This window comes from Vigna umbellata, chromosome 9, assembly GCF_029865625.1.
Source record: "Vigna umbellata cultivar VRB3 chromosome 9, Vumbellata_1.0, whole genome shotgun sequence".
NCBI classification, from domain to species: Eukaryota; Viridiplantae; Streptophyta; class Magnoliopsida; order Fabales; family Fabaceae; genus Vigna; species Vigna umbellata.
The window spans coordinates 51,009,729-51,035,881 of NC_142173.1; the positions used below are offsets into that span (position 1 = coordinate 51,009,729).

The following is a 26,153-nucleotide window of genomic DNA, read 5'->3' on the forward strand; positions in this document are numbered from 1 at the left end:
CTTGCCGATTGAAAAACAAGTTTTTGACATCATATTTTGGTGTTCAAGGATCAACCAACAACATCATTGTGGAAAATTGTTGCACCTCTCCCCCTAGATAGGGTTTGAGACGTTGACCATTCACCACCCAACTTCTCTTTGGATCATCAGCAGCTGGATTAAATATTTCAATTGCTCCATGCGGATGCACTTCTTTTATCACAAATGGTCCTGACCATTTTGACTTTAGCTTCCCAGGAAATATCTTCAATCTTGAATTAAACAATAATACCTGTTGTCCTGGATTGAAAACTCTATTCACCAACTTCCTGTCATGATAAAATTTAATTTTGTCTTTGTACGCCTTTGATGAATCATATGCATGTAATCGCATTTCTTCAAGTTCCAAAATCTGCCTTCTGCGTGTGCATTGAGTTTCATAAGGATCAAAATTCAAAAATTTTAAAGCCCATAATGCTTTATGCTCCAATTCTACTGGCAAATGGCATGCTTTCCCATAGACTAATTGAAACGGTGACAATCCCATAGACGTCTTCATTGCTGTCCTATAAGCCCACAGAGCATCATCCAATTTGAGAGACCAATCCTTTCTTGATGAAGTCACTGTTTTTTCCAAGATCCTTTTTATTTCCCTGTTAGACACCTCAGCTTGTCCATTGGTTTGTGGATGATAAGGTGCAGCTACCTTATGTTTTACTCCATAGTGTTTAAGTACTTTCTCTAGCTGATAATTGCAAAAATGAGATCCTCCATCACTCATCAACACTCTTGGAGTGCCAAAGCGTGAAAATATCTGCCTCTTCAGGAATTTAATTACCGTGCTAGCATCATTTTTAGGACAAGCTAATGCTTCCACCCATTTACTCACATAATCCATTGCTACCAGAATATATTCATTGTTGAAAGATGGAGGGAAAGGTCCAACAAAATCAATACCCCAACAATCAAAAATCTCAACCTCTAAAATACCCTGTAAAGGCATCTCATGACGTTTAGTGATTGTCCCTGCTCTTTGACATTTATCACAATTTCTAGCATGATTATGGGCATCTTTAAATAAAGTTGGCCAATAAAACCCAGATTGAAGGACTTTTGCTGCTGTTCTTTCTCCATTAAAATGTCCTCCATAAGGTGAATCATGACAATGCCAGAGAATTCCTTCTGCTTCTTCATTTGTAACACATCTCCTTAGAAGATTATCTGCTCCAATTTTGAACAAATAAGGATCATCCCAAACAAACTGCTTGGCATCATGCAGAAATTTCTTTCTTTGTTGCCAAGTTAAGTCTTCCGGCATGACTCTTGCAGCTTTGAAATTCGCCATATCAGCAAACCAGGGCCTCTGCTGAATATACATGAGTGATTCATCTGAAAAAGATTCCCAGATTTCAGACTCCTTGCTAGTGACCTCATTGTTGACTAACCGTGACAAATGATCAGCAATTAAGTTCTCACTTCCTTTCTTGTCACGGATTTCTACATCAAATTCTTGCAATAGTAGTACCCATCTAATCAAACGTGGCTTAGAATCTGGTTTTGTCAACAAATATTTGATAGCTGCATGATCTGTATAGACAATCACCTTAGACCCAATAAGATAAGGTCTAAATTTCTCTAGAGCATACACAATGGCAAGAAATTCTTTCTCTATGGTAGCATAATTCAATTGAGCATTGTTCAGAACCTTGCTAGCATAATAAATTGGATGAAACTTTTGTTCTTTCCGCTGGCCAAGGACAACTCCTATTGCATAATCACTTGCATCACACATTAATTCAAAATTTTGATTCCAATCTAGTGCTACAATTACTGGAGTTGACACTAACTTCTTCTTCAATATGTCAAAAGCTTTCAGACAGTCTTCATTCATCACAAAAGGAACATCCTTCATCAAAAGATTACTCAATGGTTTAGCAATTTTTGAGAAATCTTTGATAAATCTTCTATAAAACCCAGCATGACCAAGAAAACTTCTAATTCCCTTTACATTTGTTGGTGGAGGTAGTTTCTCAATGACTTCTACTTTAGCTTTGTCTACCTCAATTCCTTTAGCAGAGATTTTATGCCCCAATACAATTCCTTCAGTTACCATGAAATGACATTTCTCCCAATTAAGAACAAGATTTGTCTGAACATCTTTTGAGGACAGTGTTCAAATTAGCCAAACATCTTTGGAAAGAATTTCCAAAAACTGAGAAATCATCCATGAATACCTCAATACATTTTTCTAAGAGATCTGCAAAAATTGCCTGCATATACCTTTGAAACGTAGCTGGAGCATTACATAATCCAAAAGGCATCTTTCTATATGCAAAGATACCAAAAGGACAAGTAAAAGCCGTCTTCTCCTGGTCTTTTGGATCTACCACAATTTGATTGTATCCAGAATATCCATCTAGAAAACAATAGAAAGCCTGCCCTGATAACCTTTCTAACATCTTATCCATGAAAGGAAGAGGAAAATGATCTTTCCTAGTAGCTTTATTCAGCTTCCTGTAATCAATGCACATACGCCAACCAGTGACTGTCTGAGTAGGAATAAGTTCATTCTTATCATTATAAATTACTGTCATCCCACCTTTCTTTGGAACCACCTATACTGGACTCACCCATTCACTGTCAGAGATTGGATAAATGATACCAGCTTCTAACAGTTTCAACACTTCTTTTCTGACCACTTCCTTCATAACAGGATTTAATCTTCTCTGTGGTTGAGCACTTGGTTTATAATCTTCTTCCATAAAAATTTTATGCGTGCAATAAGTTGGGCTAATACCTTTAAGATCTGATATTGACCACCCAATTGCTTCTTTGTTGGCTTTCAGAATTTCTATCAATTGCTCTTCTTCTTGTAGAGATAAAGAGTTATTGATGATGACTGGCTTTGTTCCATCTTCTTCTAGAAAAACATATTTCAGATGTGACAGTAATCTTTTTAATTCTGGTGTCTGTGCTTTGACTGCTTCTTCCTTATCAATTATTTCGAATATTGGATCTTCCTCTGGACTCTTTTTCAATGTTTCCAAGTCCATCAGACATTCATCAATCAATTTCTCTTCTTCTTCATCTAAATCTTCACATGCATCAATGAGAGTTTTTTCCAATGGAGAGATATTTCGCACCATCCTTTCTTGCACCATACAAACTTCATCAAGTTCATCAAATTGAAAACATGCTTTGTCATCATTTGGATATGTCATAGCCTTGGATACGTCAAAAGTGACTTCTTCATCATCCACATCACTATTTCCTTCCATCTCCATCACAAATAAATCCACTGGGAATACAAATTTGTCAACCTTCACTAGAACATCTTCAACCACTCCATATGGATATTTAAGAGACCTGTCCGCCAATTGAAGAGCTATTCTGGTTGGTTTAATTTCCAACCCTTGAATTGTTTTGCACATGGATAGCGGCATTAGATTAATGCTAGCTCCCAAATCAATCAATGCTCTTCCTACTTTCATATCTCCTATGGTGCATGAAATAGTGAAGCTTCCTGGATCTTTAAGTTTAGGAGGTAGTTTCTGTATGATTGCACTGCAGTTACCCTGTATATTGATAGTTTCCTTCTCAATGTACTTGTGTTTCTTTGTGAGGAGTTCCTTCAAAAACTTTGCATATGCTGGCATCTGTTGCAATGCTTCAGAGAATGGTATAGTGATCTCCAACTTCTTAAACAGTTCCATGAATCTTTCCAACTGCTTTTCTTTCTCCTTTCTTGAATAACTCTTTGGATAAGGAAGTGGCTTTTCATACTCTTTTTCTTTCTGTTTCTCCTCTCTCTCTTCTCTCTCTTTTTTTTCTCTCCTCTCCTCTTCTTCTTTTTTCTTTTTCTCTCTCTCAACTCTTTCTTTCCACTCACATGTTTCTTTTTCACTCTCACTCTCATTTTCTTTCTCCTCTCTTTCTTTTTGTCTCTCCTCTAACACTCTACCACTTCTGGTCACAACAGTTTTACAATCCTTTCTGAGATTTTCATGTTTCATCTCGTCAACTATTCTCTCAACATAAACCTCCATATTTTTAAATGCAACATCCATATTATGACAATAAGACGCATTCGTCTTCAAGAATCTTTGAAAAGTCTCTTCAAGCTTTGTTGTTTTCTCAACTGGAGTAAATTGCATCTGCCATTTTTGTTGTTGCACTTGAACCATTGATACCTGTTGTATTTCCTGTGGTATTTGAGAAAGTTTCATAGTTACCTCTTCAAGCTGTTGAGAGATAATTCTATTCTAAATAAGCAAAGCCTCATTTGATTGTAACAACTCCTTCTGACTAAGATCTCCTTTTTCAATGTTGAATTCGTTGTCACTAGTAGCCATATTTTCAATAATTTCAGTTGCTTCCTCTGGAGTTTTCCATTTAATGTTTCCTCCTGCTGAGGCATGAAGCATCATCTTAGTTTGTGAATCAAGACCTCCAAGGAAAGTTAGGACTACTTCTTCTTCTTTGAAACCATGCATAGGAGTTTTTCGTAACAGGCTTTTGTATCTATCCCATGCATGCCCTAGTGATTCTTCCATGCCCTGCTTAAATGAAGATATCTCTTGCTTGCCTTTTGTCACCTTTGATTGTGGAAAGTACTTGTTCAAAAACTTTGTTACCACTGCTTCCCACTCTGTGAAACTTCCTTCTGGGAAAGAATTCAACCAAAGCTTAGCATTGCCTCCCAATGAGAAAGGAAACAAACTAAGTTTGATCGCTTCATCTGGCACCCCATTAATTTTGACTGTGTTGCAAATTTCATTGAATGTAGTAAGGTGCTCATATGGGCTTTCATGAGATAACCCATTAAATTGATTGCTTTTCACCAGTTGGATCAGTGCTGGTTTGACCTCCATATTGGCTGCATTGACTCTTGGTCTAGCTATGCTGTTAAAGTGTTGAGGTCCAGCTATATTGGTGTAATCAGCAAGAGTTCTTCTAACATTATTGTTGTTCTCCATATTTTCTGTGCTATTGTCAGAACCTTGTGGTGATGGTTGCAACAGAGTTTCCGGAGGAGGAAAAAGTTCTCTAGATGTTTGGATTCTTCTCCTCCATCTACTATCTTCTAATCCTTCAAGCAGAGGTTCTGTTGTTTTCTTGCTCCTAGTTCGAATTGCCTCTTGCATACACAAGAACACAAAACCCTAGAAAAGATTTGGTTAGCACAAAAAGATATAAGAGAAAATATAAAATTCAGAAAATAAAAACAGAAAATAAAATAAAATAAAATAAAAAACCGAAAAAATAAAAACAGAAATTCAAAATTAAAGTCAAAGATAATCAATAATCACACAAATTAACCAGTTAAACCACAAGTCCCCGGCAACGGCGCCAAAAACTTGATGGACAAATTGATGAACACCAAAATATGATGTCACAAACTTGTTTTTCAATCGGCAAGTGTGACCGAATCGTTCAAGTAATAAACTTGGTAAGACCAAGTATCGTTCTTCCCAAAGGACTCACGGCCTAGTTTAGTTGTGTGGTTTCTTGATTAGCTAAGACTTAAAGACGAAATATTTGGATTTTATATGCAAAAGACGAAAATTAAATATGTATGCATGAAGTTTTGATCAATGGCAAAAAGCAAAAGATAAACACTTTCAATGAAATTTATGTATGAATATGTTGTTGGGGGTCAATTTCATCTTATCCACTCTCATATATTTTAGGAATTCAACATTCAAATCATCATTGTTAATGCCACTCTCTAAAGTACCTTTCAAGAAGGCTTCTCCCTAATCACGAGTTCATACAATTCCTAGCATTCCTAATGATCAGTTCATAAGTGCAGGAGCTTAACGACAACCAATATCATATTGGGAGAAATTCCCCGGATCTAGACTTCCCCGTATGCGCCCGTATCGACAAAACCAATAATCATGCATCGAATGAGTTAAACAATGCAAGCATTACGCAAAGAGGAAAAACTCTAACTAATGATGAAAGAAAGCATAAGTCTTAATTAAAAGATGTAAAAACAGATTCCATATATGAGAGCTTCAAAAGATTACGTTGATTCCCCCAACAAACATACAGAGTTTAGTTCACCATATTCATGGTGAACCTAGATGAATTACAATGAAAGATAAAACCCTAAAAAGGTGAAGAGGAAGCCTGAGCATCCAAGATCCTCCTTCAAAGGGGTGGAAGAGAGAGTGTTTGCTTCGTTCCTGCCAAAGATACCAACCCTAGGAAACCCTAAAGCTTATATATTATTCGTAAATTACAGAAAATTAGGTCCAAGCCCATTAAAGTGCCGCTCAGCGGTAAGTGCGTGTCACGTTTCTTCCCCTCAGCGGCCATTTTGCCCCTCAGCGGTCCTCCCGTGAGCTCCTGAGTGCCGCTCAGCGGTAAACTGCTGCTGAGCGGTGACTTCGACGTCTCCTTTTGCACTTTTTGATGTCTTTTCTGATTCCATATCTCTCCTTCTTCACTTCTTTCACCAAATTCACCTTAAAACCTGCACAAAAACACTGAAATCAAGCATAAACCTGTCCAGCTCTCTTATTTCTGAAAATATGAAGAAAAGCATGATTTGAAGCTAGTTTCTAAGTATAAAGGTTGCTTTTAGTATCAATTTTAAGCATGAAAATAACAGTTTTTCAACTGTTATCACCTATCATGCAACTAAAGCAGAATCAAAACAAACAATACAGATAAAATCAATCAACTGGGTTGCCTCCCAAGTAGCGCTTGTTTAACGTCACGAGCCTGACCCAAAATCCCCCAACACCCTTCAGTAGATGCAAATCTTCCTTACCAACACCCATCAATAGGTGTATACAAACATAGTATCCTTAAGTAGATACTCTTCTGCCTAACATCCATCAGTAGATGTAAACCCTGTAACAAACTTAAAACAAAAATACCCAAAAGTTCAAAATTACATCACCAAAACAAAAATTAAAAGTTCTTAAATCACTGGGTTGCCTCCCAGCAAGCGCTCTTTTAACGTCACTAGCTTGACCCAATAAAGTTCAAGTTCCTTCTTTTTGGTTGATGTCCATATTCCACCAACTCCTCAACTGCTTCCAGTGTACTGTTTTGACTCTTCTAGAATATGGAGACTCTATCTCTATCATCTCCTTTTCTTTATAGCCTTTCACAACCCACAACTTGTTTTTGACTCTCACAGGTGTACCCAGTTGGAGTTGTTCTTTCATTTAGTCATCAGGAACTTTCCTTCCTCTTCCAATCTTTTCTTTTTTCGGTACCTGAAACAATAAACAATGTTTACCTTTAACCTTGGGTTTTTCATCTTGAGAGCTAGTCATGAGTACATCTTGAAATGTAGCTTTATGACTAGCTTCTTCATCCTGCATCTGCCTCTCTTCCTTGAAAACATCTACAACAACTCTCTCTTCTCTGTCTTGGAGCACCACTATACCTTCGTTCACATCAATGATAGCTTTGGCCGTTTTCATAAACGGTCTTCCAAGAATAATGGGTATCTTTTCAGTCTCCATCTCCATCACCACAAAGTCTACCAAGAACTGGAGTTTGCCCACACAAACTATAATATCTTCTACTATTCCACAGGGTTCCTTTGAAGATCCATCTGCCATTACTAAGTTAACCTTTACAGGCTTCACATCAACATCACCGATCTGCTCCAGTAAAGAATAAGGTATCAAGTTAACACTTGATCCTAAATCGAGTAAGGCTTTGTTTATTCTCTTCTTCCCTATTGTGCACGGAATGGAGAAACCTCCTGGATCTTTTGCCTTTAGAGGGAATGGCTCCTTTTTAACAGCTTTATACTTTTTTGTATTATCATCTCTACGTCTTTTTCTTGTAGAGACTTCTTCTTCAGGTTTAGTATAAACTGCAATTTGTTGTAATATCTGATTCCAAGGTACATCATTGTCCACCATCCTGAATAATTCTGTAAAATCAAATTGCTTCTCTTGATTTATTGGAAAAGGAAAAATATCATTACTCTCTATCTCTCTTCTCTTTCCTTTCTCTTTTCTCTCTTTTTCTTTTTCTCTTTCTCTCTTTTCTCTCTCTTCTTTTTCTTGCTCTCCTTCTTCTAACTCAACTCTCTCATCATCTGTACTCTCCACCACTTTGCATTCGTCCCTGGGGTTAACCTCAGTATTAGCCCCAAAATTTTTGTTTGGCCTCTCTTCCAACTGCTTGGTAATCTAACCCATTTGAGTCTCCCAATTCTTAATAGAAGCCTCAGTGCTCTTTTGAGTAGACTCAGTTTTCTGTATGAACTGATGAAGAGTTTCTTCCATCCTTATTGACCTTTTATTTAGTATAGCAATCTGTTGCCATAAGGATGGTTGTTGCTGTTGCTTATTGAATTGCCCAGTTTGTCCAGCTTGCCCAGTTTGTCCGTGACCAATGCTTGGGTGTGGTTTCCACCCTTGATTAAAATTCCCCTGACGGTATTGATTGGCCATGAAGTTTACATCCTCTAATGCTTCTACTGGAAAAGCGCATTGACCATTGATATGGTCACCTCCACATAATTCACACAACTGTGATTGAGCCTGTGCAACAGTCTTTAACTCTTTTGGCAGTTGTGCAAGTGTTTTCGTAAGAGTCTCCAATTGTTGAGTTAGTATCTTATTTTGTGCTAGCAAGGCATCATGGGTTTGTGATAACAGTTGAAAAACTATTATTTTTATGATTAAAATTGACACTAAAAGCAACCTTTACACTTAGAAACTAGCTTGAAATCATGCTTTTCTTTATATTTTTGGAAATAAGAGAGCTGGACAGGTTTATGCTTGATTTCAGTGTTTTTGTGCAGGTTTTAAGGTGAATTTGGTGAAAGAAGTGAAGAAGGAGAGAGTTGAAATCAGAAAAGACAACAAAAAGTGCAAAAAGGAGAAGCCGAAGTCACCGCTCAGCGGCAGTTTACCGCTGAGCGACACTCAGGAACTTGCGGGAGGTCCGCTGAGGGGAAAAATGGCCGCTGAGGGGAGAAAACAAGTCACGCACTCACCGCTGAGCGGTATTTTACCGCTGAGCGGCACTTTAATGGGCTTGGATTTGATTTTTTGTAATTTACGAATGATATATAAGCTTTAGGGTTTCCTAGGGTTAGGCATCTTTGGCAGAAACGAAGCAAACACTCTCTCTTCCACCCCTTGGGGTAGATTGGGAGATGGTGACAACTCTCCTCTTCTCTTTCACGGGTTTTTCTATCTCTTTCATTCTTTCATTATTGTTCATCTAGGTTCACCATGAATATGGTGAACTAAACTCTGTATGTTTGTTGGGGAATCAATGTAATCTTTTGAAGCTCTCATATATGGAATCTGTTTTTACATCTTTTAATTAAGACTTATGCTTTCTTTTCATCATTAGTTAGGGTTTTTCCTCTTTGCTTAATGCTTGCATTGTTTAACTCATTCGATGCATGATTATTGGTTTTGTCGATACGGGCACGTACGGGGAAGTCTAGATCCGGGGAATTTCTCCCAATATGATATTGGTTGTCGTTAAGCTCCTGCACTTATGAACTGATCATTAGGAATGCTAGGAATTGTATGAACTCGTGATTAGGGAGAAGCCTTCTAGAAAGGTACTTTAGAGAGTGGCATTAACAATGATGATTTGAATGTTGAATTCCTAAAATATATGAGAGTGGATAAGATGAAATTGACCCCCAACAACATATTCATACATTAATATCATTGAAAGTGTTTATCTTTTGCTTTTTGCCATTGATCAAAATTCATGCATACATGTTTATTTTCTGTCTTGCATATTAAACCCCAAATATTTCGTTTGTAAGTCTTAGTTAATCAAGAAACCACATAACTAAACTAGGCCGTGAGTCCTTTGGGAAGAACGATACTTGGTCTAACCAAGTTTATTACTTGAACGATTCGGTCATACTTGCCGATTGAAAACAAGTTTATGACATCATAATTTGGTGTTCATAAATTTGTCCATCAAGTTTTTGGCGCCGCTGCCGGGGAATCGTGGTTTAACTGGTTAATTTGTGTGATTATTGATTATCTTTGACTTATTTTTTTATTTTATTTTTAAATTTCGAATTTTTATTTTATTTTTCTGTTTTTTATTTTTATTTTCTGAATATTATATCTTCTCTTATATCTTTTTGTGCTAACCAAATCTTTTCTAGGGTTTTGTGTTCTTGTGTATGCAGGAGGCAATTCGAACTAGGAGCAAGAAAACAACAGAACCTCTGCTTGAAGGATTAGAAGACAATAGACGGAGGAGAAGAATCAGAACATCTAGAGAACTTTTCCCTCCTCCGGAAACTTTGTTGCAACCATCACCACAAGGTTCTGACAATAGCACAGAAAATATGGAGAATAATAATATCAGAAGAACTCTTGCTGATTACACCAATATAGCTGGACCTTAACACTTTAACAGCATAGCTAGACCTAGAGTCAATGCAGCCAATATGGAGGTCAAACCAGCACTGATCCAACTGGTGAAGAGCAATCAATTTAATGGGTTATCTCATGAAAGCCCATATGAGCACCTTACTACATTTAATGAAATTTGCAACACAGTGAAAATCAATGGGGTGCCAGACGAAGCAATCAAACTTAGTTTGTTTCCTTTCTCATTGGGAGGCAATGCTAAGCTTTGGTTGAACTCTTTTCCAGAAGGAAGTTTCACAGAGTGGGAAGCAGTGGTAACAAAGTTTTTGAACAAGTACTTTCCACAATCAAAGGTGACAAAAGGCTAGCAAGAGATATCTTCATTTAAGCAGGGCATGGAAGAATCACTGGGGCATGCATGGGATAGATACAAAAGTCTGCTAAGAAAAACACCCACGCATGGCTTTGAAGAACAGGAAGTAGTCTTAACTTTCCTTGGAGGTCTTGGTTCACAAACTAAGATGATGCTTCATGCCTCAGCAGGAGGAAACATTAAATGGAAAACTCCAGAGGAAGCAACTGAAATTATTGAAAATATGGCTACTAGTGACAACGAACTCAACATTGAAAAAGGAGATTTTAGTCAGAAGGAGTTGTTACAATCAAATGAGGCTTTGCTTATTCAAAATAGAATTATCTCTCAACAGCTTGAAGAAGTAACTATGAAACTTTCTCAAATCCCACAGGAAATACAACAGGTCTCAATGGTTCAAGTGCAACAACAAAAATGGCAGATGCAATTTACTCCAGTTGAGAAAACAACAAAGCTTGAAGAGACTTTCCAAAGATTCTTGAAGACGAATGTGTCTTATTGTCATAATGTGGATGTTGCATTTAAAAATATGGAGGTTTATGTTGAGAGAATAGTTGACGAGATGAAACATGATAATCTCGAAAAGGAGTGTAAAACTGTTGTGACGAGAAGTGGTAGAGTGTTAGAGGAGAGACAAAAAGAAAGAGAGGAGAAATAAAATGAGAGTGAGAGTGAAAAAGAAACATGTGAGTGGAAAGAAAGAGTTGAGAGAGAGAAAAAGAAAAAAGAAGAAGAGGAGAGGAGAGAAAAAAAAGAGAGAGAAGAGAGAGAGGAGAGACAGAAAGAAAAAGAGTATGAAAAGCCACTTCCTTATCCAAAGAGTTATTCAAGGAAGGAGAAAGAAAAGCAGTTGGAAAGATTCATGGAATTGTTTAAGAAGTTGGAGATCACTATACCATTCTCTGAAGCATTGCAACAGATGCCAGCATATGCGAAATTTTTGAAGGAACTCCTCACAAAGAAACACAAGTACATTGAGAAGGAAACTATCAATATACAGGGCAACTGCAGTGCAATCATACAGAAACTACCTCCTAAACTTAAAGATCCAGGAAGCTTCACTATTCCATGCACCATAGGAGATGTGAAAGTTGGAAGAGCATTGATTGATTTGGGAGCTAGCATTAATCTAATGCCGCTATCCATGTGCAGAACAATTCAGGGGCTGGAAATTAAACCAACCAGAATGGCTCTTCAATTGGCGGACAGGTCTCTTAAGTATCCATATGGAGTGGTTGAAGATGTTCTAGTGAAGGTTGACAAATTTGTATTCCCAGTGGATTTTATTGTGATGGAGATGGAAGGAACTAGTGATGTTCCTCTTATTCTTGGGAGACCTTTTATGAAGACTGCTAGAGTTTTGATTGATGTAGAGAATGGTAAGCTTAAATTGAGAGTTGATGATGAAGAAGTCACTTTTGACGTATCCAAGGCCATGACATATCCAAATGATGACAAAGCATGTTTTCAATTTGATGAACTTGACGAAGTTTGTATGGTGCAAGAGAGGATGGTGCGAAATATTTCTCCATTGGAAAAAACTCTCATTGATGCATGTGAAGATTTAGATGAAGAAGAAGAGAAATTGATTGATGAATGTCTGATGGACTTGGAAACATTGAAAAAGAGTCCAGAGGAAGATCCAATATTTGAAATAATTGATAAGGAAGAAACAGTCAAAACACAGACACCAGAATTAAAAAGATTGCCATCACATCTGAAATATGTGTTTCTAGAAGAAGATGAAACGAAGCCAGTCATCATCAATAACTCTTTATCTCTACAAGAAGAAGAGCAATTGATAGAAATTCTGAAAGCCAACAAAGAAGCAATTGGGTGGTCAATATCAGATCTCAAAGGTATTAGCCCAACTTACTACATGCACAAAATTTTTATGGAAGAAGATTATAAACCAAGTGCTCAACCACAGAGAAGGTTAAATCCTGTTATGAAGGAGGTTGTCAGAAAAGAAGTGTTGAAACTGTTAGAAGCTGGTATCATCTATCCAATCTCTGACAGTGAATGGGTGAGTCCAGTACAGGTGGTTCCAAAGAAAGGTGGGATGACAGTAATTTATAATGATAAGAATGAACTTATTCCTACTCGGACAGTTACTGGTTGGCGTATGTGCATTGATTACAGGAAGCTGAATAAAGCTACTAGGAAAGATCATTTTCCTCTTCCTTTCATGGACCAGATGCTAGAAAGGTTATCAGGGCAGGCTTTCTATTCTTTTCTAGACGGATATTCTGGATATAATAAAATTGTGGTGGATCCAAAAGACCAGGAGAAGACGGCTTTTACTTGTCCTTTTGGTATCTTTGCGTATAGAAAGATGCCTTTTGGATTATGTAATGCTCCAGCTACGTTTCAGAGGTGTATGCAGGCAATCTTTGCGGATCTTTTAGAAAAATGCATTGAAGTATTCATGGATGATTTCTCAGTTTTTGGAAATTCTTTTCAAAGATGTTTGGCTAATTTGAACACTGTCCTCAAAAGATGTGTTCAGACAAATCTTGTTTTGAATTGGGAAAAATGTCATTTCATGGTAACTGAAGGAATTGTATTGGGGCATAAAATCTCTGCTAAAGGAATTGAGGTAGACAAAGCTAAAGTAGAAGTCATTGAGAAACTACCTCCACCAACAAATGTAAAGGGGATTAGAAGTTTTCTTGGTCATGCTGGGTTTTATAGAAGATTCATCAAGGATTTCTCAAAAATTGCTAAACCACTGAGTAATCTTTTGATGAAGGATGCACCTTTTGTGATGAATGAAGATTGTTTGAAAGCTTTTGACACATTGAAGAAAAAGTTAGTGTCAGCTCCAGTAATTGTAGCGCCAGATTGGAATCAAAACTTTGAATTAATGTGTGATGCAAGTGATTATGCAATAGGAGTTGTCCTTGGCCAGCGGAAAGAACAAAAGTTTCATCCAATTTATTATGCTAGCAAGGTCCTGAATGATGCTCAATTGAATTATGCTACAACCGAGAAAGAGTTTCTTGCTATTGTGTATGCTCTAGAGAAATTTAGACCTTATCTTATTGGGTCCAAGGTAACTGTCTATACAGATCATGCAGCTATCAAATATTTGTTGACAAAACCAGATTCTAAGCCACGTCTGATTAGATGGGTATTACTATTGCAAGAATTTGATGTAGACATTCGTGATAAGAAAGGAAGTGAAAACTTAATTGCTGATCATTTGTCACGGTTAGTCAACAATGAAGTCACTAGCAAGGAGTCTGAAATCTGGGAATCTTTTTCAGATGAATCACTCATGTATATTCAGCAGAGACCTTGGTTTGCTGATATGGCTAATTTCAAAGCTGCAAGGGTCATGCCGGAAGACTTAACTTGGCAACAAAGAAAGAAATTTTTGCATGATGCCAAGCAGTTTGTTTGGGATGATCCTTATTTGTTCAAAATTGGAGCAGATAACCTTCTGAGGAGATGTGTTACAAATGAAGAAGCAGAAGGAATTCTCTGGCATTGTCATGATTCACCTTATGGAGGACATTTTAATGGAGAAAGAACAGCAGCAAAAGTCCTTCAATCAGGATTTTATTGGCCAACTTTGTTTAAAGATGCTCATAATCATGCTAGAAATTGTGACAAATGTCAAAGAGCAGGGACAATCACTAAACGTCATGAGATGCCTTTACAAGGTATTTTAGAGGTTGAGGTTTTTGATTGTTGGGGTATTGACTTTGTTGGACCCTTCCCTCCATCTTTCAACAATGAATATATTCTGGTAGCAGTGGATTATGTGAGTAAATGGGTGGAAGCATTAGCTTGTCCTAAAAATGATGCTAGCACGGTAATTAAATTCCTGAAGAGGCAGATATTCTCACGTTTTGGCACTCCAAGAGTGTTGATCAGTGATGGAGGATCTCATTTTTGCAATTATTAGCTAGAGAAAGTACTCAAACACTATGGAGTAAAACATAAGGTAGCTGCACCTTATCATCCACAAACCAATGGACAAGCTGAGGTATCTAACAGGGAGATAAAAAGGATCCTGGAAAAAACAGTGACTTCATCAAGAAAGGATTGGTCTCTTAAATTGGATGATGCTCTTTGGGCTTATAGGACAGCAATGAAGATGTCTATGGGATTATCACCATTTCAATTAGTTTATGGGAAAGCATGCCATTTGCCAGTAGAATTGGAGCATAAAGCATTATGGGCTTTGAAATTCTTGAATTTTGATCCTTATGAAACTCAATGCACACGCAGACGACAGATTTTGGAGCTTGAAGAAATGCGATTACATGCATATGATTCATCAAAGGCTTACAAAGACAAAATTAAATTTTATCATGACAGAAAGTTGGTGAATAGAGTTTTCAATCCAGGACAACAGGTACTATTGTTCAATTCAAGATTGAAGATATTTCCTGGGAAGCTGAAGTCAAAATGGTCAGGACCATATGTGATAAAAGAAGTGCATCCTCATGGAGCAATTGAAATATTTAATCCAGTTGCTGCTGATCCACAGAGAAGTTGGGTGGTGAATGGTCAACGTCTCAAACCTTATCTAGGGGGAGAGGTGCAACAATTTTCCACAAGCGCTCACTGGGAGGCAACCCAGTATTTTGTAAGTATTATCTGTTTTTAGATTAGGGTTTGATGTACTCTATTTAAAACCTGGTTTCTTGTGATGGTTTGCTATTAACTGTGATTGTGTGATAAGTAATGCTGAATGATGCTTATGATTGATTGATGTTGAGATGATGTGCACATTAAAATGCTTATACAAGTGATTCACAAGTTTTGTGAACAAATGCATGATATCATGATTGTGATTGTGAAATTAAGCAGGATGTGTATGTCAAATGTGAATGAGCTTATATGTGAGATTTTGAGCTCCAGAGTTGTTATTGTTGAATGCTATTATTTTGAAAGCATGAATGATTTTGCCCAGGTTTTCTATGATTGAATCAATTGCTTGTTTTGCATCACATGATCAAGGCCATTTATTGAAAACCTTTTTATTGGCCAAATTCATAAAATTAGCCACTAAAAGAGAACACTGTGTGTTCTATCCTTTGAACCCTTAGCCTTGAATAGACACTGAAAACCCTTGATTGAAAATCTTTACCTTGAGTTAAGTAGAAGATCTTGTGTGGTATTGTTAAATGTTCAAGTTTGGGGTTGTTGGGAAAACATGAAAAGCATTGAGCTAAGAGCTAAAAAGTAAGAATATGCAAAGAAAAAGAAAAGAAAAGAAAAAGAAGCAAAGCTCAATGCAAAGGCAAAAGAAAGTTGGGAATGAATAAGATGATTGTGTTGTATGATTCTCTTAACTCAAGGATTTTGTGATCCAGAAAAACCAATTTTCTTGTTAGCCCAGCCACATTATAAGCCATAGAAAAGTCCTTGTGATGATGCATGCTTGTGAATGTTTTTGATTGTGGTAAAATGAAAGGCAAATTTGATTCATGTAACATTGTGATAGTAGAGTGAATGAGTGATCATCTCTTATACACTTGAGTGTGAGTGAAACACTTGACTTAGTGAGGAAATATTACATGAACACATGAACACCCATGCTTAATTGATTGATCATTCATGAGAATAGCATTTGTTGGAATTTAAATGACTTTGTGAATACTAAAGCATGTGCACATCTTGATTAAACTCTTGGTCATAAGTTTGAGTGAAGTTGTTACTTATCTTGAAAAAGAGGATTTTTGAATGAGTGAACCATCATATGAATTGGTTGAAGATTGAGTTACATCTTATTTGCTTGAGGACAAGCAAAGTTTTAAGTTTGGGGTTGTGATAACAGTTGAAAAACTGTTATTTTTATGATTAAAATTGACACTAAAAGCAACCTTTACACTTAGAAACTAGCTTGAAATCATGCTTTTCTTTATATTTTTGGAAATAAGAGAGTTGGACAGGTTTATGCTTGATTTCAGTGTTTTTGTGCAGGTTTTAAGGTGAATTTGGTGAAAGAAGTGAAGAAGGAGAGAGTTGAAATCAGAAAAGACAACAAAAAGTGCAAAAAGGAGAAGCCGAAGTCACCGCTCAGCGGCAGTTTACCGCTGAGCGGCACTCAGGAGCTTGCGGGAGGTCCGCTGAGGGGCAAAATGGCCGCTGAGGGGAGAAAACAAGTCACGCACTCACTGCTGAGCGGTATTTTACCGCTGAGCGGCATTTTAATGGGCTTGGATTTGATTTTTTGTAATTTACGAATGATATATAAGCTTTAGGGTTTCCTAGGGTTAGGCATCTTTGGCAGAAACGAAGCAAACACTCTCTCTTCCACCCCTTGGGGTAGATTGGGAGATGGTGACAGCTCTCCTCTTCTCTTTCACGGGTTTTTCTATCTCTTTCATTCTTTCATTATTGTTCATCTAGGTTCACCATGAATATGGTGAACTAAACTCTGTATGTTTGTTGGGGAATCAATGTAATCTTTTGAAGCTCTCATATATGGAATCTGTTTTTACATCTTTTAATTAAGACTTATGCTTTCTTTTCATCATTAGTTAGGGTTTTTCCTCTTTGCTTAATGCTTGCATTGTTTAACTCATTCGATGCATGATTATTGGTTTTGTCGATACGGGCACGTACGGGGAAGTCTAGATCCGGGGAATTTCTCCCAATATGATATTGGTTGTCATTAAGCTCCTGCACTTATGAACTGATCATTAGGAATGCTAGGAATTGTATGAACTCGTGATTAGGGAGAAGCCTTCTAGAAAGGTACTTTAGAGAGTGGCATTAACAATGATGATTTGAATGTTGAATTCCTAAAATATATGAGAGTGGATAAGATGAAATTGACCCCCAACAACATATTCATACATTAATATCATTGAAAGTGTTTATCTTTTGCTTTTTGCCATTGATCAAAATTCATGCATACATGTTTATTTTCTGTCTTGCATATTAAACCCCAAATATTTCGTTTGTAAGTCTTAGTTAATCAAGAAACCACATAACTAAACTAGGCCGTGAGTCCTTTGGGAAGAACGATACTTGGTCTAACCAAGTTTATTACTTGAACGATTCGGTCATACTTGCCGATTGAAAACAAGTTTATGACATCATAATTTGGTGTTCATAAATTTGTCCATCAGTTTGTAACTGTAGAACTCCTTTTTGTTGTATAGGAGCTCCTCTTTCACTGTTGAGTTCATTGTCACTAGTAGCCATATTGTCAATGATTTCTGTAGCTTCCTCTGGAGTTTTCCATTTGATATTTCCTCCTGTTGAGGCGTCAAGCATCATCTTGGTTTGTGAACCAAGACCTCCAAGGAAGATTAGGACTACTTGCACATCATCAAAGCCTTGCGTGGGTGTCTTTCTTAATAAGCTTTTATACCTGTCCCATGCATGCCCCAGTGATTCCTTCATGCCTTGCCTGAATGATGAAATCTCTTGCTTTCCTTTATTTACTTTTGATTGTGGAAAGTATTTGTTTAGGAACTTGGTCACCACTGCTTCCCACTCTGTAAAGCTTTCTTCTGGAAAAGAATTTAACCAAAGCTTAGCATTGCCTCCTAGTGAGAATGGAAACAAGCTAAGTTTGATTGCTTCATCTGGCACCCCATCTATTTTCACCCTGTTGCAAATCTCATTAAAAGTTGTGAGGTGCTCATATGGGCTTTCGTGAGACAACCCATTAAATTGATTACTCTTCACCAGTTGAATTAATGTTGGCTTAACCTCCATGTTGACTGCATTGACCCTTGGTCTTGCTATGCTGTTAAAGTGTTGAGGTCCAGCTATATTTGTGTAATCTGCAAGATTTGTTCTGGCATTATTATTCTCCATATTTTCAGTGCTATGTTCAGAACCTTGTGGTGATGGTTGTAACAGAGTTTCCGGAGGAGGAAAAAGTTCTCTAGATGTACGGATTCTTCTCCTCCGTCTACTCTCGTCTAAACCTTCAAGAAGAGGTTCTGCAGTTTTCTTGCTCCTAGTTCAGATTGCTTCCTGCATACACAAGAAAACAAAACCCTAGAAAAATTGGTTAGCACAAAAGATATAAAAGAAGATATAAGATAAGAGATAAAAAGATAAAATAAAAACAGAAAATAAATAAAAATAGAAAATAAAATAAAATAAAATAAAAACAGAAAATAAAATAAAATAAAATAAAATAAAATAAAAATAAAAAAAGAAAAAATAAAAACAGAAATTCAAAATTCAAAATTCAAAATTCAAGTCAAAGATAATCAATAATCACACAAATGAACTAGTTAAACCAAGAGTCCCCGGCAACGGCGCCAAAAGCTTGATGACAAATTTATGAACACCGAAAAACGGCGTCACAAACTTGTTTAACAATCGGCGAGTGTGACCGAATCGTATCAAGTAATAAAACTAGGTAAGACCATGTATCGTTTTCCCAAAGGACTCACGGCCTAGTTAGCTATATGATTTGTTGATTATTTAAGACTTATTAACAATTGATTGTAGGGTTTAAATGCAAAAGACAATAATTAAACATGTATGCATGTAGTTGATCAATGGAAAAGAGGAATACAAACACTTTAATGAATTAGATGGATGAGTATGTTGTTGGGGTTATCAATTTCATCTTATCCACTCTCATATACTTTTAGGAATTAATCATTCTTTTCATCAATTGCTAATGCCACTCTCTAAATCACCTTGCAAGAAGGCCTATCCTTAATTACGAGTTCATACAATTCCTAGCATTCCTAGTAATTAGTTCTGAAGTGCAGGAGCTTAAAGGCAACCAATATGCTATTGGGAGAAATTCCCCGGATCTAGATTTCCCCGTATGTTCCCATATCGACAAAATCAATAATCATGGCAACGAATGAGTTAAACAAAGCAAGCTTTAAGCAAAGAGGAAAAACCCTAGCTAAAGATGAAAGAAAGCATAAGTCTTAAAATAAGATGTTAAAACAAATTCCATATATGAGAGTTTCACAAGACTACATTGATTCCCCAACAACAATACAAGGTTTAGTTCACCATATTCATGGTGAACCTAGATGAACAATAATGAAAGAATGAAAGATAGAACCCTAGAAAGAGGAGGAGGTAGCCTGAGCATCCAAGAGAGTGTTTGCTTCGTCTCTGCCAAAGATACAAACCCTAGGATGTCCTAAAGCTTATATACTATTCTAAAAATACAGAAAATTAGGCCCAAGCCCAAAATAGTGCCGCTCAGCGGTAAACTACCGCTAAGCGGTAAGTGCGTGAGTTGTTTTTCTCCCCTCAGCGGCCTTTTCACCCCTCAGCGGAGCCAACATGGGTTCCTGAGTGCCACTTAGCGGTAAACTGCCGCTGAGCGGTAACTTCGACTTCTCCTTTTGCACTTTTTGATCTCTTTTCTGATTCCATTTCTATCCTTCTTCACTTCTTTTACTAAATTCACCTTAAAACCTGCACAAAACACTGAAATCAAGCATAAACCTGTCTAGCTCTCTTATTTCTAAAAATATAACCAAAAGCATGATTTCAAGCTAGTTTCTAAGTGTTAAAGGTTGCTTTTAGTATCAATTTTAAGCATGAAAATAACAGTTTTTCAACTGTTATCAGTCATCTGGGGATACAGAGAACAGCTCGTAGGGTGCTTGACTATGGTTTCTATTGGCCTTCCATCTTTAAAGATGCGGAGAGGATTTGCAGCACCTGTGAGCCTTGTCAGAGAGCAGGAGGATCAATTTCACAGAGACAAGAGATGCCTCAACAGCCTATGCTATTATGTGAGGTGTTTGATGTCTGGGGTATAGATTTCATGGGTCCTTTTCCTGTTTCTTTTGGTTTCTCTTATATTCTCCTTGTTGTGGATTATGTTTCAAAATGGGTGGAAGCTAGAGCCACCAGGACTAATGATGCTCGGGTTGTTGTAGATTTTGTTAGGTGCCACCTCTTTTGCAGGTTTGGAGTGCCTAGAGCTATTGTTAGTGATCAGGGAACCCATTTTTGCAACAGATCCATGCAAGTTTTGCTCAAGAAATATGGGGTGACGGACAGAGTTTCTACACCTTACCACCCCTAAACAAATGGCAGGTTGAGATCTCCAACAGGGAGATTAAGAGGATTTTGGAGAAGATTGTCCAGCCCAACAGGAAAGATTGGAGTAATAGGTTGGACGATGCTCTTTGGGCCCACAGGACTGCCTACAACGCACCCATTGGGATGTCTCCTTATCGGGTTGTCTTTGGAAAGGCATGTCATTTACCAGTTGAGATTGAGCATCGGGCATATTGGGCTGTGAAGACTTGCAACTTCTCCATGGACCAAGCTGGAGAGGAAAGAAAGTTGCAATTGAATGAATTGGATGAGATCCGATTGGAGGCCTATGAGAACTCGAAGTTCTACTAGGAAAGGACAAAGAAGTTCCATGATAGCTCCATTGTTAGGAAGGACTTCGAGGTTGGCCAACAGGTTTTGTTGTATAACTCTAGACTCGGCCTCATGGGTGGTAAGTTGAGATCAAAGTGGACTGGACCTTTTGTTGTGACTAATGTTTATCCTTATGGTGCAGTAGAGATCCAAGGTCCATCTCTAGCTAAAAGCTTCAAGGTGAACGGGCATAGATTGAAGCCTTTCCTCAGCAATCCTTCTTTGTTGGATGTAGTGGTGGAGGAGACGTCTTTGGTCCACCCCACCTACCCTCCCATCTGACTCAGGGACTTTCTTTTTCTCCTTCCCTCCTCACTTTTATTGCACTTTGTCGATATCTGATGACTGTTCTGATTGTTTGATCTGCTGATTGTGACACACTGAGGACATTGTGTCGTTTAAGTGTGGTCTATTAGGGGAGGTTGTTTCTTTGTTCATGTTTCGGTTTTTATGTAGTTTGTTGTGTCTTGTGTACAGTTTTGCATGCTTTTCGTGTATTCTGGATTGTGATTAGGTTGTCAGTTTTCCTTCACTTCATTGATACTCAGATTTGTTGGATTCCTTGCTTTTCTTTGCTTGGAAGATGATCATGATGTTTGAGAGTTGAATTGATGGTGACCATATTACCTGTGTGAGATTTGAGCCATTTGATGATCTTTCTTGTGTGTGATATGTCTCTTGATTGCTTGCACATATGACTTGGCTTGACTCTTTTTGATGATTCTTGATTGATACGCATGTTTGAAAGTGATAAAGGCATTTTGTTGTTGAGCCTCTAGAGCCATATGAGCCTACCCTATTTTGATCCATTTATAACCCTTTTGAGCCTATGCTTTTCCCCATTTCTTTGTTTTGAAGCTCATACACCAGCCCTAAGTGAAAAACCATTATTACCTTAGCCTTAGGGAATTTTGGAGCTTTGGAATTGTTTTGGGAATAAATGTGGTCTCCTGGGAGTTTCAGATGAATTGGCTAGTGAATCCTCTTCTTATCATGTTTTTGTAAATATGTGGTGTATCTTGTCTCTTGAAATTGTGTGCTGAATAGAGTAAAGAAAAGAGATAGGATGAAGAAAAAAAGAGAGTAGAAAAATAGTGAAAAATAAAATTGTGAATAATGGAGTCAAAAAGAGGATGGAATTAGAGGTTGTGGGTGTGTTTGAATGTGTTTACACTTGTTCCACATTGCTCCTCTGTTCCTTATGGTTTGTAGCTTCTTATCCAGATATATCCTCCCTTGTCCTTGGCCCCATTACAACTATGAAAAGACCTTTTGATTTGAACATGCGTATGTGCTTGAGTGTTGATATTAGAGGCTTGCCAAGTCTATTTGTGTTTGCTTCCTTGAGTGCATTGAGTGACATTGATTTACCTTAAACACTTGAGAGAAACACTGATTGTGTGCATATGTGAGGCTCTGTTGCTTTTGATTCATCTCTTGAACTTATTGACTGTTTTCCTTGTACTGAACTGTTTGGATGACTCTGAGTATTTGCTTTCATTGACTCTGTGTGGGATTCTGCCTATACCTTTTACTGTCCATATTTTGTGAGAATTATGCAACTGTGTTTCTATTTTGGAGTCATTGTTGTCTGTCTGTCGAGTTTGTGTCACCTCCCTAATGTTTGAGTAGTTCCCTGGTTTTCGTCTTGGTTTTGCCCAGGAGTGCAAAAGACTAAGTGTGGTCTATTTTGATGAGTTGTTATTTCTTGAACTATATTTAGGTTATTGCACTTAAATAAACCAGGGAATTGTGTTTAATTGTCTGTTATTTCCCCGTTTTCCGAATTCTGCTTAATTTGGTCGGAAATTCATAATTGTGCTAATTTGGGTTTTCTGAGCTGATTAAGTGCATTTCTGGTTGCAGGGAAGTTGTGGAAACATCATCTGGAGCATTGGGATATGGAGTGACACACTCAAAGGCTCAACATTTAGTCATTTAGATTCTAATTAAAGTTGTAATTTCGTTTTCTAGAAGCCCTTAATTAGAATTAGGTGTTTTGGACCCTTTTAGGGGCAATTTTGTAAAAAGACCCATTTGTAAGACATGTGCCTTTTTGGTTAGGGTTTTTAATTGATTATGGACCCCATTTGGAAGAGAAATCTCGACATTTTAGAGAGCCTTAGCCAGCCACATAAAGAAGACTCTTACACACTTCATTTTTTCATGTTTTAAGCTTTTCTCTCTTATGGTTTCTTGTATGAACACTTTTATGGAGAGCTTGACTTGGGTGTCTCGTTTTTGGCCATTTCAATGAGCAAGATGCATATTTTCTTCTTCTCTTAATTTACCCTTGGTTGTCTTAGCTTATTGGTGGTGAAAAACTATTCATTTCCACTTCCATTTGCTTGTTCTTGATGCTTGGAGTTTGAGTTTTGGACCTTTTCATTTCCATGGTGGATGTTGGGTTTGAGTAACTTTATATTTCGTTTTCCTCTCCCTTTGCTGCTGTTCCTCTTGGTTTTTATCTCATTCTATATGGTTGGATGATAAAAAATGAAGTTCTATGTAGTTTTAGGTTGAAGAGAGCTTAAGATGATGTGTGGGTGTTGTGGGTTTAACTCTTTTCTCGCATTGTTCAGTTTTGATGCTTGAGACTAGGTTGGGATCAGATCTGGGTGATGTTATGGAGGCTGGACAGAACTGGAATTGATGGTCTAAGTATTATTTTCGTTTTTGCAAAGAAACTTGAAGAAATGGTAGTGTTGAAGATGGGTTGATTAGTAGAAGTTTGGGTTTATTGTTCTTGTGTTCATTTGCAACTTTAACTTTGGTTTCTTGAAGTTGTTCTCTGTATTGAAGAGTGGAAGAAAGCTTTTGGATGCATAATTCTTGAAGAAAAACCGTTTGGAGTTTGTAGGAGAGAGGAAATTGCTTCATTTAATTTTTACCACTTTTGGACCAACACAAAAGATGCTTGTTTTGACCCAAGGAATGTTTCCACTTTGAGATTTGGCCTTTGCTTGTTCCAGCCGTGAATTACAATGAGACATGGAGGTTTTTGGAGTTTATTTTCATTTGATTTAGCTTACTTGGCACATTGGTAGGAGTACCCATGGTATCTTCCATTTGCACATTGGTCTTTGAAGCATTCTTTGGCATTTCCACTTGGTGGTTCACGTAAATTGTGTGCTTTGGTGTATAAAATCATTTCTTTGCTGCATGGAAGGAGAGAGGGGACGGTCATGGAGAGTATGGAAGGCACATGCTTAATTTCTTGAAAATTGGTGCACATGGGAGAAGAAGTCAACACATTTTGTGGCTTATTTAAGGTGAAATTGAAGTTTGACTTGGGTGCATGGTGACTCACGGTCATGTGCTTTTTCTTTGGCCAATTGGACTTTTAAATTCATTTGTTAATTTCCATTATGACAAGTAATTTGCTAGGATTAAATTAGGCTTGTTGGTTTCTTTGGTTTTTAATTAATTTAATTAATAGGTTGAGTTTATGTGTTTGAGTTAGTGTTGCATTTAATTATTTTTAACTGTATTTGTTAATCATTTTGTAACAGTGTTTGATGTTTGAATGTTGTCTAAGGCTTTTAATAGTGCTAGTTTAATTACCATGCTAGCTTAAATTAGTTTGTTTGCATCTGTGTCTTTATTGAGTTCTTTAATTTTTGCAAAACCTTTTCAAACCCCCCCCCCCTTTTTTTGTGGTAGACTCGATTTTCGAACCGCAAAATTGGTCCTTGAGAGACGACCTAGGAGTCAATTCCTAGCTATACTGCATTTCTTTAATGCACATCAAATTTGATGGGTTGCGATAGCCCGCATCATGATTGCAAACCTCATGATTAATCAACAACCAAGAAAGAATGTTACCCTATATGCATGGAACTATTCCTCACCAAAGATAGTGTTTCACTCAAGCACTCAAAAGTGTTTCACTCACACTCAAAGGTGTATAGTAAGGTGACACTCTTACACTCTACCATCATAATGTCACATGAATCAACTTTGCATTTCATTTAACCACATATCAAACACACTTACAAGCAAGTTATCATCACAAGGACCTTTTAAGGCTTGTATTGAGGCCAAGCTAAGAAAAAAATTGGTTTTTCAAGACAACAAAATTCTTGAGTTAAGAGAGTGAAAAATTCATTTATTCACATTAACAATCAACTCTCTTTCTTCTTTTATGTGAGAAACCAATCTTGAACTTATTCCAAACTTTACTTGCATTGAGCTTAACCTTTTCTCTTCTTTCTTTTCTTCTCTTTTCTTTTTCTTTCTCTTTCTTTTGCCCAATGCTCTTTAATGAATTTCAAAACGTTCTTTTCGGTTTCTCACTACCCCAAACTTGAACCATTCTGCATTACGATAAAAGCATACTCTACTTAACTTAAGGTAAGGATTTCAAAAAGGGTTTTTCCCATTCAACTTTAAGCTCAAGGTTCATCATTATAGTATGCTCGCCTTTATACAACACCTTCATCCTAGACTCCATTAGAGATATGTACATGTCTCTCATCTGGAATGGTGCAGCATCTTGAGCCTGGCCCTACTGATTCGGCTATGGCACTCTCCTGTGAACCCTTGGAGGTTGAGGTGCTGGCATAAGTATTTCAGCTTCATCAAACATGCAGTACTGGGTATAGTATGAAGCATCAATTTCCTTCCAAGTTGCCACTTTAGGAGCCCTCAGCGCCAGAGTACATTGTCTCACGTTTGGTTGCCCTTTTCTGGAGCCCTCAGCGTAGGATACCCCTGGGTCATGCCTGGGCGCCCTTTTCAGGGGCGCTGAGGGCAACTTCCTCAAGTCGTACCACGCCTGCTTGCCCTCTAACCTGACCCTGAGCGCCAGTTCTGACCCGCACACCGCTTGGGCGCCCTAAGTGGGGCGCTGAGCGCCAGTCTCGTCGGCTTGGACATGTTTTCTGTTATTTTTATGTTCTACTTAAGGACTTGGACGTCCTAGGGTTCACATCTTTGGACGGAATAGGCACAGAAACACACTCTTTGATCCCGCGGAGGCAGATTTGGATGTGGCAGCTCCTATCTTAAATTTCTAGGGTTATATCTTTCATTTTTTTTCCATTATTCATCTAGTTTCACCATGTCAATGGTGAACCAAAGTCTATTTGTTGTTGGGGAATGACGTAACCTTTGTA

The 26,153-nt window shown here is 37.6% G+C and overlaps 1 pseudogene; it reads left to right on the top strand.

The window, feature by feature from the left end:
• LOC124845073 (uncharacterized) overlaps positions 1-25,602 on the top strand; it is a 31,057-nt pseudogene extending 5,455 nt beyond the window's left edge.
• The last annotated feature ends 551 nt before the right edge of the window (positions 25,603-26,153 follow it).